The sequence below is a fragment of the Dermacentor albipictus genome, chromosome 8 (genome assembly GCF_038994185.2).
Source record: "Dermacentor albipictus isolate Rhodes 1998 colony chromosome 8, USDA_Dalb.pri_finalv2, whole genome shotgun sequence".
Classification (NCBI taxonomy): domain Eukaryota; kingdom Metazoa; phylum Arthropoda; class Arachnida; order Ixodida; family Ixodidae; genus Dermacentor; species Dermacentor albipictus.
The window spans coordinates 102653331-102671835 of NC_091828.1; the positions used below are offsets into that span (position 1 = coordinate 102653331).

General features: G+C 47.3%; 1 protein-coding gene across 1 annotated transcript in view; it reads right to left on the reverse strand.

Moving 5' to 3' along the window:
- Positions 1 to 3582, reverse strand: part of LOC135913697 (uncharacterized) — a 190351-nt gene extending 186769 nt beyond the window's left edge. Inside the window, exon 1 of the mRNA XM_070522931.1 lies at positions 3457 to 3582. The gene's annotated coding sequence lies outside the window, so the exon portion shown is untranslated. The remainder of the gene's footprint in view (positions 1 to 3456) is intronic.
- Positions 3583 to 18505: the final 14923 nt, after the last annotated feature.

Sequence of the window (18505 nt, forward strand, 5' to 3'; positions counted from 1 at the left end):
GTTCAAAAAATCAATTTGTGATTATATCTTACTAAGTGAATCTTATGAGTAATAGTTCGTTTTTTGTGTACATCTACTCTCCATGGCCAAAAGTAAAGGCTCAATTTTTGCTTGATGTCCAACTGTGTTAGGAATTGCAGAGTTTAGCTTTCTCGGAACCCTTGGTTACGCCCCGTGACTGTGTAACTCTACTCCACCGCAGTGAGAACAGCAACAGTACCTTTTCGAGCCCTCAATTTCCACAGTGTCTTAGAAAATGAGGTTAAAAACTACTTCCGTGGACAAAAGCAGCACTTAAGAGTGTTTTCCTGGATCCGTGTATATCTCGCCGGTGCGGGGTCTCAATTATGCGGCTTAGGGTTAAGTGCACCACGCCGGCGGCATGTAAAAACCTCGCCTCCAATGCTTCCGAACATTCGTACCCTGTATGCCATCAAGGCACTTATACGTATACACTTCGAGCTCTCTCCTTGTAGAACAAAGTAAACACACAGAAGAGTTCCGGGGTAGTGCGCTTCCTGCAAGTGTCAGCCCCTCTTTGTGTTCCGTGAAAGCACCCGACCGAAGTTGCTTTCGGCTTCAACGGCTTCTGAGATTGCCCATCATATATAGCCATTCACTTCGCGGTAATCTCGGAGGGCTTTCTGTTTCACGCGCAGGAAGCGGTCGGTTCGCGGTACACTTTAGTACTCCGCGAAGCCGCTGCTCAGACGATCAGATGCCACAAGGCGGTTTGTGAGAAGAAAAACGCCGCGGCCTGTTTCTGATTACTCGGGCTGGTTCCGAGCTTTGATACAAGAATAACCAGGAACGAAAAAAAAAATTATACAAAAATATGACGATGTAGCCGTATGGGTAGAAGGGGGCTGGCGATGCAGGGCGGGAACAGAGCAGAAGTACAAGCGGCAACTCCTTTGAAGTGCGTCGTCTGCTTCCTCGTCTGCTTCTGCGTAAATCGTCTGCTGGGAAGTCGTGGCAAGCGGGCGGCAACGGCAGTTGTTGAAGAGCCAGCGCGCGACGCTGGCTACGCGAAAAAATCATTTTACTCTCCATGCGACAGGTTAAAATTAACACAGCTCGCTGCGAGCCACGGAGGTCTTATTCACGTCACAGCTTGGTCGCTTCATCATCCCCATTGTTCACGGTGCGTCGCTTCCGCGTCACTGGACTGTGCAAGGTTGCCCAAAGGAAGCTCAACTTTGGGGCTGCTTAGACATGTCGTCTGCTTCCTTGTCTGCTTCTGCGTAAATCGTCTGCTCAGAAGTCGCTGCAGGCGGATGCAGCCCCGTGCAGCACGCCTACCGCGTTTTGAAACTACTGCGATGGGTTTCGCGGTACACGTGATCAATGATTTTGCGTCTGCGAGAGGTCAGCGTGAGTTGCTTAATTGTGAATGTACAGGATGTCCTTGCTCATTATTATTTTTTAATTCGGCTAGCAATTAGACCACGAAAGTCATTCTGGTAGCAGAAGAGTACTGATGACCGAATACCGTAGGTCTCATGAACGCATAATGACTCTTCCTTTCTTTTTTAAAGGATATATAGCGTTAGATGGGACACCCTGTATATAGTTAAAGCCTGACACCGTTTACGTCATGACTTGCCATTTCATCGTCTGCGTTGTTGAATATTTTGCGCCTTGCCGCTTTGTCATGTCACTGGGTATATAATGGCAGTGGCTGAAGAAGCGCTGTAGCTTGATGCTACATCGAGCGTCGATTTACTTTTGGCAGGAGAGAGAGAGAGAGAGAGAGAGAGAGAACCCGTCAGGTAAACCTGTCCAGCGTGCTGCTAAAGATGGGAATGATGAGAAGAAAAAAAAAAATGGCTGTGGCTTAGGTAAGGTTAAGCCCAGGATGCGAAGCATACTAGCCTTTATTTTAGTTGTTGAACCACTGTTTAGCCTGGTGAACTGCTGTTGCTTGGCTATATTTGGTTCGGCTAGACGAAGAAACAACTCATGCATTACTTCTTCGCCTTCAAGAGTGGAACGCGACAGCGTTCCCGTCGACCCGCCAAGGGGTGTAAGACAATGGGCTACAGGGCAGCGACTACGCGCCCCGCATTGGACGCGGTGAGCGTCGAGCAAAGCAGCGTTCGGCGCGGCAACGAAATGTGCGCCTGAGCAAGAGACGCACGCCTTAGAAACAGCGCGTTTCTAAGGCAACACCGCATTCACTAGAGGCGCTTTTGTACCGCTTTGAAGCGTTGCACTCGTGGCTCAGTGGTAGCGTCTCCGTCCCACACTCCGGAGACCCTGGTTCGATTCCCACCCAGCCCGTCTTGCAAGAGTTGAGCCAAAGCCACTTCTCCTCTGTCGTGACGTCACGGTGTCACGTGATTTCATGGTCACCGCCGCGCCTGAGGAGCTGGGTTGAGCCCTCGTAATATGCTTCGCATAAAAAGATCGCCACGGTGTACGGCACAGAGCACAGCTTGCGCAAAAAACGCTACACGCAGCGTCTATAGATACTAATTGAGGTGTCCAATTGAGACCAGTGTATCTCAGGAAAGTTAAATGTGTCTGTGTTGCCCGCGACGCTCAGCTAGCGCACAATTAACTATAGGCTCGAATGGACGCGCCCTACTAATCGATCGCGTAATAAGCTTATACGGGAACCGGTATGGGCGACCCAGTGCCATATATACTTCTCCCACACTTTCGTTGCGATAGGAATTATATGGACACGCCAGCCCAATTTGATGTTCGCGCATTGCATAGGTGCACGTAAAAGTATGTTAGTCACCTATGCGTTCCGCGTTTGCAAGACTGCATACTACTCAACCGCCGGAATTGCTCAACCAGGTCTGTGTATTTGAGTGAATTATTCCTGAGCATTTTTTTTTTTTTTTTTAGAAATGCGACTCAAGTCGAAGCACATGCTTCACTTGATCCGAGTGACGCCTATCGGGAACGCGCCGAAGGAAACGCAGTGAGCGTCTTCGGGCACGTTAACGCCAGGCGTCATCTAAATCAAGTCAAGCATGTGCTTCGACTGAAGTTGCATTTCTGCATACGGGGGTTACTCATACATAAAACGCTTTTCGGCAGTGGCAGTATCCGTGCGTTTTCTCAAATGGTACGTAATCGCGTTAACGTCGTCACTCATCTTGACATGGGTTCTGCCGGAATTCCTCAACTATCACCCAGCGGAAAATCGACTCCAATGCACCTCAACTGAAACCATATGTCTATACACAGAGGTTTCTACCGAATGGTGATATTTACTAGAAGTAAAGAATACTCTCTTAACTGGAATACTGGTAGGGGAGCAATCCTCATCGTTGAATGAATCACCGTACAATCGTTTACTATGACCATGGAAATAGACTACAGTCGTACGAATGACTACTCCGCGCAACCTTTCAACCTCGAGTCACACCATCCGTGCCGCGACGCTTGTGGAGTTGTATATAGCCCTATTCAAACTCTGCCGTGCTGATTATTACTCACGTTCTTGCTTTCCGCTTTTAGCGTACAGCTTCCGGGAGTGTGCGTAAGACCAAAAATGGACGCCGGCCCTGCTCCCTGCTTTCTTTCTTCTTTTCCCGCGAAACAAGATCTCCAAGTAAAACGCTTCGCTGCCAGCGCCAGCGGCACGGCTCTAAGTAGAACGCGAACTGCGCGCCGCGCCTGTGTTCTTGAGCACCCATCGCGTGACGAATTTCCCGAAAGGAAAAAAAAAAAAACGACGCCTTTTTCTTCCTGGTTTCGTGCGTATACCGCGCGGCCTTTATGAATGAGTCTCGTATAGAGAACGGAAGTCCGGGAACGCTGCCGAACTAGCGTGTTCAGTCTTTCCGCTTCATCGCGCGTAATATATACGCGGCCGAGAATCATGCAAAAAGATGCAAACGAGCTCTCGCTACCACTGTTCTTTTTTTACTTCTTTGCTTTCCCTCCTCCCTCCTCGGAGTCCGTTTCCGGACAGGAACGGTAATTTCCCGAAGCTCATTCGTCTAGCTCTTTCTCGTGTTTTGTCTCCTTTCGTCTGCTTTCAACGGAAAACATCGTCTGTTTTTTTCTTTTATTCGCTCGTTTTCCATTCGCCTGTGTTCCAGCAGTTCGTCTGCTCCTTCGCGAGCCGTCGTCTGCTCCCTCACAATCAGTCGTCTGCTCTCTTGCAATCTCATTAGTGTGCGCTCACAATCCCGTCGTCTGCTCGCGAACCGCCGAGAAAGGAGGGGTGAGCTCATGAGCGCTTCTGCAAACTCCAAGGCGCTGTGAAAACTTTCGTACCAGGAAGTATACTACACCTTTTGAGTCATTATCGTTCGTTTTGCACGTTTCAAGATTGATGCGTCTTATGAAAACAACCAAGTTTGTGCTAACTGACAGTTCGAGCGACGCTGTCCAGCCGTAACATATTCTACTAGTTTATCTCTCATGTGAGCTCGGTTTGCGCATGCGTGCAATGTCGTTTTTTGGCACGCTTCTGCAAGCGTAGTTTTAACAGCATATAATATGCTATGATCTTCGTGGTGAGGACTATTTATGTCTGTGACCTCAGTCCGTAGTAACCTTGGAAAAACAAACTGTAGAGAAAATTGAAATCTAGACACGAATCTATCAAGAATTTCCCAATTATCGCCACCTTGGAAAGCTGCATTGCCATCGCAGAAGTGTTGGTTTTACGATGCCGTCCATTAGTTGCATTATACCGAGGGCTCAAGGCCTGTGATTTACTGGTAAATGTTCAGACAGTCGCGCAGGACTCCCTGGTTTGATATGTATTTCTTATTTCCGTGCCGATTAATTCTGCAGTAAGGTATTGCACATACAGGTGGCGTGTCTTTTATGAGTGAGTACACTTCTCTAAGCATGTAATGCAGACCGGTCGTTTCTTATTTTTTTTTCTCAGCCGGTAGCATTCATCTTTGTTTCGTACGACTTGATCAGTTTACGTATCCTATGTAATTCTACCACGAAATTGAAAATTGTGTTGTGACTTTGTATCCACCAATTGAACCTGTTGTTAATAAATATTTCACGCTGTTTTAAATATCATATGTTAGTAATAATAGCGACGTGAACACCTGACAGCGACTTGCATTTCGTATTTCTTCGTCTTCTGCCTAATTAGTTATTCTATTTTGTTAGGCTTTCACTTGCAAGCAAGTGCTGGCGTGCGGTATCTCGTGCTTTTTGCTGATAATGCCATCGTTCGCGCACACTTTCATATTTGTGCCATAAGTTAATGTGACAACAACTATGCTGCTTTCAACCTTTTCATGTATCCAGTAACCCTAGCCTGATATACCCTACTCCTCTAATTAAATTAATTATCCACTATTTTATAGCCTAGCTGTCTCGCCCGCATCTAAGTCTGAATATTTCCTATGCATCGTCAACATGCACGATGCTTCTGATAAATTAACAGGCCAAAGGGCTTTAAAGTCTTCTATGGGCTATCAAATTAGATAACCGAGCATAATGTAGCATGGTGGAGTTTTTAACTGCGCCTGCAAAATCGGTGACAAGCGGTGACAGCAACAACATACATGCAACGCGCCGTGCCAAAATATCCTCTTACAAAAAAATCTGAAAAACCAGTGAGGTTATAGCGCGACTATGTTGCGAGTTCCCGTATCCCGAGAAGTAGCAAATGAAGCAGTACATACATCTTCTTGTGCTCACCGTTATCCTTCTTTTCTTTTTTCTTCGTTCCAGTAGGATACGTGACACACATTTCGCGTGTGACGCAGCGTCGTCTGCACTACGTGTTCCACGTCTAAACTACGCACAGCCAGCGTCGCGCGCATCTCTCATTTCCTGTTTACAAGGCCTGACATGCATTTCTTTAGCGCTTACAGGAAGAGGCAGTTGCAGAGGCAACCTGCTTCCTGGAGACGCAAATACAAAATCCAACGCGTTCTGGTCGACTGCGTGTCCCTATAGATTAGTGCCGCACCTCCAACGTCGTCTGCTTCCGAGATGTGGCCATAAGACGAAAATTCGTCGTCTGTCACTCAGGTCTTCTTCTGCCCGTCGCTTGCTGCCATCGTCTGCTGCACCGCCGGTATGCATAAAGCCCTCCTGGGAAAACAAAAGCGTACCGCGAACTACCGCTTCTTTTCCTTGCCAGCATATGGCGCTAAGCTTTTGCCTGCTCCATCAGCGTTCTCGTGTTATGCGCTCGGGGATATGTGTTCTGAGAATAAGCAAGAGGCTAGGCCCGTAGCGTCAAGCGCAGGTTCCCTTTTCACCGAAGGGGGATGCTTATGCGGCAGAAGTCGCCGCATCCTGTTAGTGTGCTTACCAAGTTCGTCGTAAATCGATCGTCTGCTACGGAGAGCGCTAAAAATATGGGTCGAAATACCGATGAAGCTTTCTGGGGTTTCAGCGAAAGAAGGGATTATGGGGAAGTAAAGCGTCTAAAACCCCTGCGGGAGGCATTTGAAAGCGTTTTGCGCAAGCAGCTGTTCTAAGAGCTCTATGGAACGTGACGTGTCGAGGAGGAGTTTTCCGCCGCACATCTCTTCTGCTGTTATAACACATATAAAATTTTCATAAAGCTTGTTCTGTGCTTGAGTCCTCCTCTTTATTGCATTTCCTGCCCGCCAGAACGAGGCCACCACGAATGTGAATCGCGCCCTAGATCTTAAGTCTGCCAAGAGAACACCGCAGCGAGTGAGCTACAACGGCTGGAGCAGCCGACAATTACATTACGTACATTTCAGTTCGAGGAGCTCTTTTTTTGTCGATAAACGATTTACAAGACAAGACAGAAACGCTGACAAAATTGATGATGTCATGAGAAGCAGGTGCAACGACTTCAACTGGATTTCACCTTGATGACGTCGTGCCTGACAAACGTTGATGACGTCACGCTGCACCTTGAAGAAGTCACAGTGAGACCGCCGGAAGCAAATGAATGTAGGACGCAGAGCGAAAGGCGGGTGCAGGCGCCTTCTCGAAGTTCCTGCACTAGCTATAGCTATGGAAGACGTCACATATATAGACGCTCTTTGCTCAGGACTCGCCTACTAAATTGCTTATCGACCGACGAGGGATTTAACGGGAGCCTGACGGCACCGACGTTTAACCGCGGAAGTTCCGGGAATGATTTCTGGGGCTAGAAACTAAGGCTCGAAACGGCCCAGGCACTAATGTTGTTGTTGTTGTTGTTGTTGTTGTTGATGATGATGATGATGATGATGATGATGATGATGATGCCGCAGTTTGCACGTGAAATTCTAAAAGTGAAGTTATGCCTTTGCTTCATATCTAACCTTTGTTGACTTTCATTATCTCAAATAGCTAGGAAAGGTTAATACAAAAAACTATAGGGTTTTACGTGCCGATACCACGATATGATAACTAAAAAAGGTAGTTTCCTGAAGAACGCAGTATACCATTCTAAATAGAAGACCTTTTGTTCTTTTAAGGAATGTACCGATGATGTATGTGGATATTCCTGCTTTCTCTTTTTCTGTTTTTTCCTTGTGGGGGGGGGGGGGATTTTGGAGCCAGATACATTTTGGAACTCCTCGGCTCGACTGAAACTAAACTTGTGGACGTTGCAGAAAGAAAACTAAGCGATGTAAAATTGCAAATCATTCAAATACATAATTGATTACAGTGACCGGATACTGTCCCACAAACGTAACTGTGGAATCGCTAAAAAGCAATCGGTTACTTCTACGTTACTTTGCTTCCAACTTTCATTAACGTGGCACAAATACAGCATAGATGATAGACCGAATGAGCCTGACTCTTTCAGTGCGTCCGCTGGAACACTTCAGGTATGTGTTGATCGTAACAAACATTTACTTTTCGAAATTTTCTTCCGTCATCTTCCTTGGCTTTTCTCGTAAAGACGTCAGCATCGACGTTGAGAGAAAAAAAAAGAGAAAAAAAAACCACTAGATGTGCGCTCTAGAGGGAATGGTGGTGCTGTAACACACATGAACACCTTGCGCACGATATTAAGGATATACTCTAAACCTCGATGGTTGCGCCTTCGTATTCTATGAAGCGCAATGCTTCATTGTTTGCTTGGGTTCGGTGAATTCGGTAGTAAGAAGCAGTACAATCAATGTACTTTACGTACAGCAATGGAAGCACGAGAGAAGGTGCGCTTATTTATTTTTAATAAGCATTTTTGTTTCTCTCTCTCAAATCCTCAACTGCAGCAACTGCTTAAAAGTGGTCGATTGCGAAACTATAGTTATATAAGTTTGTGAATTAGTTAAGGTCACTTAAGGCACTCCCGGTCAGGGCCAACGAAAAGCGGGAAAGAAAATATATTACCTGAACACGTAAGTAAAGTACGCCCGACTCTTGGCCAATCCCCGTGAGTGGGTATGCGCCTAATTCATGGCAGTGATCATCATCATCATCATCATCATCATCATCATCATCGCCCGTCGGTGGCTTACAGGCACCATCGTCCGTGATGGCCATCACTTATATCGATCACTGCAGCTCGATGATGATTCGATTCGGTTCGATTGGTCGACCAACCTCTCTGCGGAGCGTCAAGATGCGGAAATCGAAATGCCGAGCACCCCCTGGTTTTTCTGTCTGCGCATGCGCATTCGCGAGGCAGCTGTCCGGTGCACACCACCACGCAGGCATTCTGCGGTAGTTCCGCGCCAAATGCAAGCGCTCAGAGATCAGTGGCCTGCACAGGCTGTGTCGTCAATGAAGTAAGGCGTTAGAGATAATTGGTTGCTGAAAAAAAAGAAGGTAGTTGAATTAGCTAGGGTAAGCGTTACGGAGTTAAGAAACAAATCGATCCATCCCTGAGCTACCGAAAAGAGTAATTGATTACAAGTAATAATTACGTGTGGTGCAAAAGTTGGGACAGGACGGAGTGCTCTGTCCGTTAGTATTCTCACTTTTTTTTTTCGTTAGTATTGTTAGTGCTAGTAACTATGTCACAGCAATAATGGTCAGGTTTATATACAACATCCGAACGCTAGCAAACGTGAACTGCAAATTCATATGCCAAACTTGGCCGCTTCGGATGCTCTAACCGATTCAGTTTACAGAACTGCGACGTCTGTTCATGGTGCCCCAGTGTTACGGAATAGTAAAATTTGTGCTTCAATTCCCTTGTAAGGCTTACCGATTTCTGAGAATTTGTTTGGAAAATTTCTCGCAGCAGATCAATATTTCGTTTCTTAGACTCACTAGAATTTAAGTATATCTCTTTCAAGAGCACGCAACAATTTTAATCCAGATTGGTCAAGTGGTTCACTCATAAGAGCCTTTCCCCGTTTTACATGTATTCTAATCGGGAAAGCTGGAGTTGCCCCCGACCTAAGGCCTTCTGGTAAGATGTTTTACAGCGAAGCTGTCAGGGGGGGGCTAGGATCTGGAAAAAAAATTAAATGTGTCCGAGATGTTGACAGTACCCGCCGTGGTTGCTCAGTGGCTATGGTGTTAGGCTGCTGAGCACGAGGTCGCGGGATCGAATCCCGGCCACGGCGGCCGCATTTCGATGGGGGCGAAATGCGAAAACACCCGTGTACTTAAATTTAGGTGCACGTTAAAGAACCCCAGGTGGTCGAAATTTCCGGAGTCCCCCACTACGGCGTGCCTCATAATCAGAAAGTGGTTTTGGCACGTGAAACCGAACAATTTAATTTTTTTTTAGATGTTGACAAAAACAATGCGCCGGAGCGATGAACGCTGTTGCGCAAATCTATGACAATGCGCGTCGAAACGTCAGTGATCTCGATTGTTTCGCGCGTGATGTAGAATGGAAAAAGCATATACAGTCATCCAACTGTTTCCGCGCGATGTTATCAGTCGCGGCCCTCGCTCTGAATGTTATCTTCTTATCGACCACGTTGCGACGCATCACCTTGACGGCCATATATAAAATGTAGGATGACCGCGCTCCTTCGCTCCCATTGGAGGGTCGAAAAGCGTAACGAAACTCAGTAGTGTACTCACCATTAATCGTCGAGCTTAACGTCGACCTAACGCGCCCTCATAGCTATCTATCAATCAATCAATTAATCAATCAATCAATCAATCAGTCAATCAATCAAAGTTTATTTGACCTGAAAATTTTGGATGGTCTTCAGGGCTAAAAGCTGCTCTAGGCAGCTTGACTGAGTCCCTGAAGACCCTTACATCAGCAGCATGTGACGTTCACAGCAAATATATGATCATAACTATAACATGTGAGTAATACTGTAACAAGTTTACGTAAGGATTACTTGAAGTCAACATACAGTGTTACAGCAGGATTCACATCAATTTGTATCCAGTGGATTGTATCCTATAGAACAGCAAGCTGTTGGGATATAGTTGGTGCGACATGATTGGTTTGACATGATCCTTTGTAGCTATTGCTACGAACGTGTGGATGTCTGATTTTCCCTTTATTAATGATCCTTCTTGTTGGAACGGCTTGGAATTTAGCGCTGCACGGCCGTCAATGAGCCGACCACGCGTTGCCGGTCGTGTATCATTTTAACCTTTGGCAAGAACGCGTCTAGCATAACAGTACAGGCGGTCGCGGCGTACCACAGCGACCAACCACAAAGCTGGGGTCACTGTGGTAACTAATGAGACAAAATAAAGACGATAACAACCACAAAGTTGCGTGTTTGTGTCTTTACTCAATCGCTATAGCAGTAACCGTATAAATCACTACAGTTGTCAATAGAGTCATCCCAATACAGCTTCGTAACAACACAAAGTTACGTGTTTGTATCTTTACTCAATCACTATAACAGTAACCGTATAAATCACTACAGTTGTCAATAGAGTCATCCCAATACAGCTTCGTAAGAACACAAAGTTACGTGTTTGTGTCTTTACTCAATCACTATAGCAATAACCGTATAAATCAATACAGTTGTCAATACAGTCATCCCAATACAGCTTCGTTGTTTATCCTTCGTAAAGTGGAAGGGCACTAAAATGTTTAATCTTGTACAAATGTCTTTTCGAAACATCAGACGTCGTGTCATCGAAATTATCGCGACGTCGTGAAGCATCGACTTTCTGTGACTCTCCGCTTGAGTTGGGTTGCAAACCGGACGCTCGTCTGGTTGACCTCCCTGCCTTTCCTCCTCCTCCTCCTCCTCCTCCTCATCATCATCATCATCTATCTGTCTCCCATAGGAGTTAGTGAGCGATTTGTCGCGCCAGATAACGCGCCAGCTATATTATGGCAGTAACTCCTGCGGAGCTTGTTTGAGGGCGCTGCTTTCTGATGCGGGCGGACGGTCATTCGCGTGGTACTTGTTGGTATTCTTTCGCCGGCATTCTTTATCAGCCGGCAGAAATAAACGGGTAACGTGTACTTGGCTGGAAACATACCAGCTTAAAAGTTATTTCGATTTCCTACAAATTCTTCACAGGCAACAGGGCATTCAGAGAAGTGATTAAGAATAGCCTATTGCGAATGAATATTAGATTGAATGGCATCAACTCTACTCCACTGTGAACAATATGCACTTGGTTGTCTTCGCGTATAATTGCGTGCCTTCTGTATAAAAAAAAAGCGGTGCATGACAGCTGGCACTCCCTACATAAATCGCGTCCCAATTCAACCAGACTCAACCTAAGGAAGCTTGAGAACATTTTCTTGTCTAAACGGATTCCCGGTACTAGAAACTGCATCGCAATTTGTGACGTCACATTGACGTCACCGCGGTGCCGGTTTGGGCAGCGCCTCCTAGATACCACGAGGGGTATTCTGTAAGAGTCCACCTAGTGGACTGTCCATGTCGGTCGCTGCTGATTGGATGCAGCTGTACCAGAGAGGAGGATGACGAGCGGCCCTATAGCCTATCAGGAACGGCCGAAATGGACAGTCCACCAGGTGGACTCTTACTGAACACCTCTCCAGCCCTGCGTACTCTGCTTTATGACGCCATGCTACTTGGACCGAAATTTCCGCTGCTAAACCTGGCGTGACGAAAGCGGTGACGTCAAAGTGACCGCGGCTTACTTGGGTAAGCCGCGGTAGATTCTACGGCAGTCGGGCAAGGTAGCATATGACGTCATGGATCGAAGCGAACCGGCCCTGTGCTATGGTTTTGGAGCGAGATGGAGGGAGAGAGGTAGCAAAGAGAGGGAAGGCAGGGAGGTCAACCGGACGAGTGTCCGGTTTACTACCCTACACCGGGGGAAGGGAAAGGGGGGGGGGGGACAGAAAGAGGAAAGCGGGATAGCCAACTTGCAAGTAAGGTAGGTGTTCTCTTTCTCTCCTGGTACTGAATTTCCTTTATTTTTCCCCCAGGCCGGTGGAAGGTTTTGAAAGAACGTGTCACCACTCTGCACTGTTTTAGCATATCTCTTGAGGGTGGCTTTATTGTTAGTATGGGCTAATCACTCTCTAAAAATGAGTGTTCCAGTGGATGACGTAACGCCACCACGACTGCTTCTCGCGCAAGCGTCAGGGCTCAAAGGAGCCCCTTTATATCGTGCTGCGCTTCTCGGAAAAAAAAAAAAAAGAAACTGTCAAGAAACTTGTCTTCATGCGGCGCCAAGTGTCAAGACGAATCGGCTCCTGCAGTTTAAATCGGGACACTTTACAACTTTTTTTTTCTTTTCTCAACCGGGCGGCTTCAAATCCTGGCTCCCATATATAAAGGCCACCCACGGCGTAATTAAAGTAAGCGCACCTCACGCAACGAAGTGCTGCTAATTTCACGACGCTTTTTTTTTTTTTGTCTCGTTTGGGACGTTCTTCATTTTTCTTGTTGCGTTCTCGCCGTTCCTTTTGCTGTTCTCGTTATTCCTCCTTCTTGCACGTCGCGTGTCCGTCGCGATGACGTGGCGTGACGTCACGCCCGGTCTTCGCTGCTCCGCGAAAAAGCGTCAGAGCGTGCGATGCAAGGTTGCGTCCACTCGGCGCAAGAAATATGTGGACTCTGGAGAGTTAGCGGGCTTCCGCATGGCGACAACTGTTCTTGCCAGCCGCCACCCCCTCTCCCGGGGGGGTGGGGGGTGGGGCAGGGTAGGGTTAGCGCTCTGCACGCACTCGCGAGGGAACCCCTGTTGCTTGCTTCATGCACTCGGGGGTCGCGCGAGTCGTTGAGGACGAAGCTTCGGATAGCGGGGCGCCAACCTCGGGTTTCGTCAAATACTAAGTGGAACCTCTTAATGTGTCTTTAATGTATATAGTTATTATTAGCCAACCGTTGAGTCAATTGACTATGGCAAATAGGTTGTGCAGACGAGGTCCGCGAGGTGGAGGAAAATTCGTGAAATGGAGAGAAAAAAGAAATTGTTGTCCACCCGACTGTATAGGACGAAGCTACAAATGAAATCTGACGGGTTTCTCAGAAAGTTAAAAAACAATAACAGACTTTCCAGTTGAAAACAAAATCCTGGTATTTTATCTTTGATCGAGCCGATACACTTCGGTGCACTAGAAAGCCCTCAAACGCCAAATTGTAGTGAATCTTAGCGGTAGAATATTTATTTGACTCCTCGCTGTTTCTTTAAAGTGAATATTTTTTACCCGCCGTGGTTGCTCAGTGGCTATGGTGTTAGGCTGCTGAGCACGAGGTCGCGGGATCGAATCCCGGCCACGGCGGCCGCATTTCGATGGAGGCGAAATGCGAAAACACCCGTGTACTTAGATTTAGGTGCACGTTAAAGGACCCCAGGTGGTCAAATTTCCGGAGTCCTCCACTACGGCGTGCCTCATTATCAGAAAGTGGTTTTGGCACGTAAAACCCCATAATTTAAAAAAAATATTTTTTTTTTCGCTTGCCCTGCGCTTCATTCAGAACACACCCGGGACAGAGGTCCGCGAGGACAACAGCCACGACAAGACGACGCCGTTGAGTTTCGCCGGGCTCTTTAGCGTCTACCCATGAAAACCGGATAGAAAAAAAAGAACTGTTACCGACCTTCGAGGAAGACGTCTTCGGTGTGCGCCTCGTCAGCTGTCACCATAGCCAGCTATCACTGCGCATGCCTGGCCAAATGCCCCACGGTATACTAGATCTCGGGGAGGTTGGAAGCTTCTTCCTGCGACCCCTGGTAAACCTCTCCATACCAGGTCGGTGTCCGGAAGCCTCCAACGCTCTCCGTCCAGTGATGTTGAAGCTTGCCGAAGGGTTGCTGACGATGGAGGAAGAAACATTAACTTGTGTGGAAGATTAACTTTTGCGTTTATTTTATATATCTACAGAATTTAGGTCGAGAACAAAGAAATGACGTCGCTAACAACCATCCGCGTGGATATCGCACGATGACTGCTCCTATAGAGATGATTCACCATCTCCGATTAGACGTCGACGCTGAGTACGACGGTGGAGTCGGGTCCTCTCGCTGTCAAAGTTCGGGCAACTCGTCCAAAATCACGTGACCATGTGGGACCATGTGACCATGTGATAACCGCCACACACGCACACACTTCTCGTGAAAACGCAGGATCGTAAGAAAAGAATGGTGCGCAGTTCAGCATCGACGGATCACGTGTCCCTGCCATCTAGCACAACACTTCTGGAATGTGTGTTTACGATGGTGCGGGTGGTTTCTTTCGTGAATCAGCGCCAGCAAGTGGCCGGCCAACACTACAAGCGGTCTAGGTGGTGTCGGCTCGGCTGATCGTATCAAAGAACGGACTTTGTGCGCACACGATAAGGTAGTCGGGTGGGCAGTGCCTGTATGGATGGATGGAAAAACTTTATTGAGCAATGCCTGTATCTCCACAGAAAAAAAAAGGTGAATACATACGCACGATTACATACGTGGACATCATGGCCGTACCTAGACCTTCGCATGCGCTTTGCTAGCCTTGCTGGCCCGTTTCTAACGTTAGGCTAACTTCAATTTGGGTGCCGCAACTGACAACCTACTATTGCAACAGACTGGAACGGCCTTTCTAACGAAATCAGTCATAACCTGTCCTAGCACATTTTTTTAAACACCGTAACAAATTACCTCATCCTGTAATCAAAAATGTTGCCTTCAATTTTTCATGTATAACCCACCCCTTATGTAATGCCCTTTCAATAGGGTCTTTAGGGAAATAAAATGAAATGAAATTACTGCAATCACCGCCGCGACGCTCACCTGAACAGCAAAGCCGTGAAGTACACTTCTGTCCTGCGTACCTTCTTCAGAGGCTGCTAAGCGTATCCGCAGCGTTTGCAGAGCAGTTTCCTCTCACTCCTAGCTAGGTGACACGAATATATTGCACCAGAAGATGGTATGTCATCACCCGATCGGATACCGAGTGGTCAAGGTTCACGACGTCGTCTGGTCGGTAGGCGGAAGGTTCGACATTAGTGTTGTGACGGGGTGGCCTCATAGGTCACCCCGATTCGGGCTTGTTCGCTGGGTGGACTGCGGTAGTGTGACCCCGGTTGGCCGCTGTGGAACTCTCGTCCCAAATTTAGGCGAGGGTTCTTCGTGGTCACGGTCACCACTCCCCCGCGCTGCCGGTCCTTGCAGGCGAGAAGGGGCGGCTGCAGACGACGGGAGCAAGACCGTCTGCGGGCGGTTGTGGCCGCAGTTCACTTTTTTTTTCTCCTTTTCGCGTGGTTAAGAGTCACATGCCGCATATATACATGCGGTGCCTTAGATACAAGCGGTTTGCAAGAAGTCCACGGGCGACCAACCGTGTTAGCTATTATGACTCCGTACGCCGTAGTCTATCTAGTCTTCACTGCAACGTAGGGCTCACTTACTTGCAAATCCAAAATTGTACAGACAGACAGACAGACGGTCTGTCTGTCTGTCTGTCCGTCCGTCCGTCCGTCCGTCCGGACGACGGACGGACGGACGCATGGACGGACGGACAAGAATACTAATCGCATTAATTAAGAGGAAGCTTTAGCTCTGGTGCTCCTATCTAAATACATGTAAAAGTAGAATTCGTTTTTCTCGGCAACTAATGCACCGAACTTGACGGGGTTTGTTGCATTTAAAAGAAAAACTTAAAATCTAGTGACTGTTGGTTTTGAATTTTTGATTTAGGTCGTCAATGTTTTATAAAAAATTGGCAAAAATCGCAAATTTTTAGAAAACGAAACTATCAAGTTTACAACTCCGTAACTCAGCAAGAAAAGATGATATCACAATTCTGTGAATTGTACCTAATAGCACATCTAAAGCGGACAAATTTCACATCTTACACATGAATCTCAAAAAATTTATTATTATGTAATTACAACTTTTGCAGAACCCTTGTAAACAACGTAACAAACTCACGAAGGATGTAAAATGACATATGAAATTTGTCCGCTTTGAATGATCTAATGGATGCCGTTTACAGAACCGTAATATCTGTTCTTGATGCAGAGCTATTAGTTTGTAAACTTCGTGCTTCTATTTTTTTCAAACTTCTGAATTTTTGAAAATCTTTTTAACAAAATTCGAGCCCTAAATCAAAATTCCGCTTCGAACAGTCACTAGAATTTAACTTTCTCTTTCAAGTGCAACAAATGTCATTAAAATCGGTCCAGGGGTTATCTCAGAAAAACGTTTTTGCTTTTTTACATGTATTTGAATAGGCCGCGTTGGAGCTGGGCCCAAGCTAAAGCTTCCTCTTAAACACACATTCAGTCGTCAATGTTTTTTTTTTTCTTCGAAATACGCATTCACCAGTTTCCTCTCACTCCTAGCTAAGTGACACGAATATATTGCCCCAGAAGATGCTATGTCATCACCCGATCAGATACTGAGTGGTCAAGGTTCACGACGTTGTCTGGTCGGTAGGCGGAAGGTTCAAGATTAGTGTTGTGACGGGGTGGCCTCACAAGCCACCCCGATTCGGGCTGTTCGCTGGGTGGACTGCGGTACTGTGACCCCGGTTGGCCACCGTCGAACCCTCGTCCAATGTTTGGGCTAGGGTTCTTCGTGGTCACGGTCACCACTCCCCCGCGCTGCCGGCTCTTGCAGGCGAGAAGGGGCGGCTGCAGACGACGGGGGGAAGACCGTCTGCGGGCGGCTGTGGCCGCAGTCCACTTCGTTTATCTTCTTTTTTTTTTTGCACAGATAGAGGAAGCTTTAGCTCGGGCCCAACTCTGACGTGACCTATTCAAGTACATGTAAAACGCAAGAACGCGTTGCTGAAATAACCCCTGGACCGATTTTAATGAAATTTGTTTTATTTGAGAGGGCAAGTGAAATTCTAGTGACTGTTGGAAGCGGAATTTCGACTTAGGGCCTGAAATATATGAAAAACATTTTCAGAAATTGGAAAGTTTCAAGAAGAAAGTTTCAAAAATCTACTCGCTGATATGCCTGCGTCGAGGTATATCGATGGTCTTTTAATAGACGCGAAAATGTTCATAGAACGCTTGCTTTTTTTATCACATTCTTTTTAAAGGGCGCTTCCGTTTATCAAGACGCTGTAGTTTTGATGGCATATTGTACGGGCATCATTTCACAGAATGTGTTACACGTATACTTTGCTTTCATCCGAGGTTAGCGCGGCTTCTATGTGAGGAATGACTGACGTGTTACGTTACCTATTATCGTTGCAGTCGTATACTTGTTACTTTCTTCTTGCTTCCTGTGACTTGGGGTACGTATCCCGACCTCGCTACATATTGTACTTACATTTCACGCTTGTTTCGGCCTAACTGATGCCTGGCAATACCTGACAATATTAATAGCTGGGTGTAGCCATGTTGAAACTTTCCTAACAAAAGCCCGTATCGTCGCTTGCTCAAGCCGAGAGAATTGCAGGCGATGCCGCAACACCAGCCTCCCTCCTTCGTCAACCGCAACGAACAACGCCTATCGCTGAACAACCCCGGCACCCCCCGTGTCCCCCACTCCCCCACTTCTCAGCCTGCTTCGTTTTTGTGGTTTCTCCGCGCCCTGCTGGTCTCCCATGAGGGCCACCTGGTCCTAATCTGAGAATTCCCCGAATTATAGACGCGGGAGTGCTGGCGTGAATAAAACACGTGGCCCATCGCCCAAGCACTCGCTCAAGCCCCTACTCCCTCCCCCCTTCTCGCTACAGGAGCCTACATAACCACTTTGCCTTGAGTTCCCAAGCCTGGCTACGATCCTCACCGTAACTCGAGGTTGAGCCTGGGAGGAATGGCGGGAAAGAGAAGTAGGGGGCGGGGGGAGGGGAGCAGGGGTGTTTACTGCGCTTAGTTCCGCGGAAAAATGAGGGCCTCGCTTTGTTCAACAACCCCTTCTCTCTGTCTCTCCCTCTTTCTCTATTCTCCGTTCCTGCTAATGGCGACGATGCGGTCTTTGTTCGAGATCAGTGCATACATTTCACGCTCGGTCGTGCCTCGTTTGCGTGGGAAAAGTGCGTTTGTGTTCGGAGCGGGGAGAGAGAGAGAGATAGAGAGAGACCCCCTCCCCTCCCGTGTGGGGGAGGAGGCGGACGGTACGCGATCGAGTATCGGCGCGATGGGTGACTGCTCCAGACGTCGTCTATAGTTGCGTGCACAATAGCGGTGACATGCGGACTGTCGATGGATGTAGGGTATCCCACTATATGTGACTTCCAAAGCTTCGCTTCCACTGTGTTGCCGTAGGAATGAAACTTAACGTGCATTCGATCCATGTTTCGCGAGTATTCGAATGGAATCTTGACCGATAC